Source organism: Octopus bimaculoides, chromosome 10 (genome assembly GCF_001194135.2).
Source record: "Octopus bimaculoides isolate UCB-OBI-ISO-001 chromosome 10, ASM119413v2, whole genome shotgun sequence".
Taxonomy (NCBI): Eukaryota; Metazoa; Mollusca; class Cephalopoda; order Octopoda; family Octopodidae; genus Octopus; species Octopus bimaculoides.
This window is the reverse complement of record NC_068990.1, coordinates 4,990,260-4,991,958: the sequence shown is the minus strand read 5'-3', so window position 1 is coordinate 4,991,958 and position 1,699 is coordinate 4,990,260. Positions and strand designations below refer to the sequence as shown.

The window sequence follows — 1,699 nt, the reverse complement described above, 5'->3', positions numbered from 1 at the left end:
TATATATATATATACACACGCACATATATATATATTATATATATATATATGTATATATATGCATACATACATATATGCACATTTACACATATACATACACACACACACACACACACACATACATATATATATATATATATATATATATATACATATATATAACACTGTCCTCTGATTGACACTCAAACACTCTGAAATGTTCATATTGGAGCTTCCAGCATGAATACCAAGCAGTACAGCATGTCATTTCCAAATTTCTGGCAGAGTGAATTGCATCATGGTGCTGTTTTTCTCACAGACAGTGCCCAACTGACTCTACTATACTGTGTAGTTGACAAAATCAGAAACAGACAGTGTGCATGCATGAAATTAAAAATAAAAAAAGGTGACAATTTACCCATCGCACCCTGTATAGACACACACACACACATACACATAATGTGTATATGTACAGGAAATTTTCTTTTCATCAAACTCTCATTGATATTTATTCGTTTGAACTAACAACATGCGAAATGATCAAGTACTGGTTGTGTCATTTGGGGCTACTAATTTGTCAAAACCACGAATTTCTTTATAATTCAACCTCCATTTCTCAAGCAACTTTTTAGAAACAGTTTTCATGGATCCTCTGTTCAACTTTCTGTTAACAGTATGGTTATCTATGAATACTGTAATGTTTCCTGATTTAAATAATTTAGGAATTATACCTTCATTATGTTCTTCAGACCCAATGACTTCATTTTTCATTGATGTTCCCTTCTCCATTTTACATGATGTAAAAAAAGTGCTTAAGCCTTCTTTCACAGCATCTTACTGACATTGCTTTAGTATATCTATCTAACTGTTTATATAGTTCTACTACAAAAGTAGCATTGCAGACTTTAACAACATACTTGTAGTTGCCATTTTTATTGAAACATCCCTTTGGAAATTCTTCAAATCTTTAATTGCTAATTCCACAGAAAGCAGTTTTATATAAATGATTGAAATAATTATCAGCTGATTCAGTCAGCCACAAGAGAGCTGATGCCAGCCGCAAAAGCATCACATATTAGCAGTTGTCTTGTTGTTCAGCAGTAAAGATATTTACCAAGTAGTTCTTCCCCAAAGGCTCTGAATTCAGTCATTAATGCATCTATTGATTGATTCTTATGCTGTTTATATTTTCTGATTTTGAATCTGCTCTTATCCTTTTTAACATATTTACTTTTTAAGGTATTGATTACATGACATCTTCTGGCAGCATTAACAAAGGTGAATGCTATAGGGTCTTGCAATAAAAGCTAATAACATTAGAAATATTCTAGGTCGTTTTTCTATGTATATCTGTAACTTTTTTTCCCCATCTGGAGATGGTTTTATGAGATTATAATACCACATTTAAAAAGAAAATTGAATCCATTATACTTTGATAACTAATCATTTGCAAACTAAAAACTATAGATGTCACAAATATATATATATATGTGAGTGTTCATATATATATATATATATATATATATATATATATATAGAGAGAGAGAGAGAGAGAGAGAGAGACACATATATGTGCCACTTCCTAGAATGTTCCGAGCGTAAGCTACTTCCAGGAAAGTTGCGAGGATAGGACTTCTTGAGAGTTCAAAGGATTGTACTTCCTGGAAATTTTCGAGGAATTCCTGGAAAATTCCGAAGACGAGCTACTTCCGAGGATATG

General features: G+C 32.0%; 1 long non-coding RNA gene across 2 annotated transcripts in view; it reads left to right on the top strand.

Moving 5' to 3' along the window:
- Positions 1–1,699, top strand: part of LOC106869049 (uncharacterized) — a 206,741-nt gene that overhangs the window by 114,757 nt on the left and 90,285 nt on the right. The gene's annotated exons all lie outside the window — the stretch shown is intronic.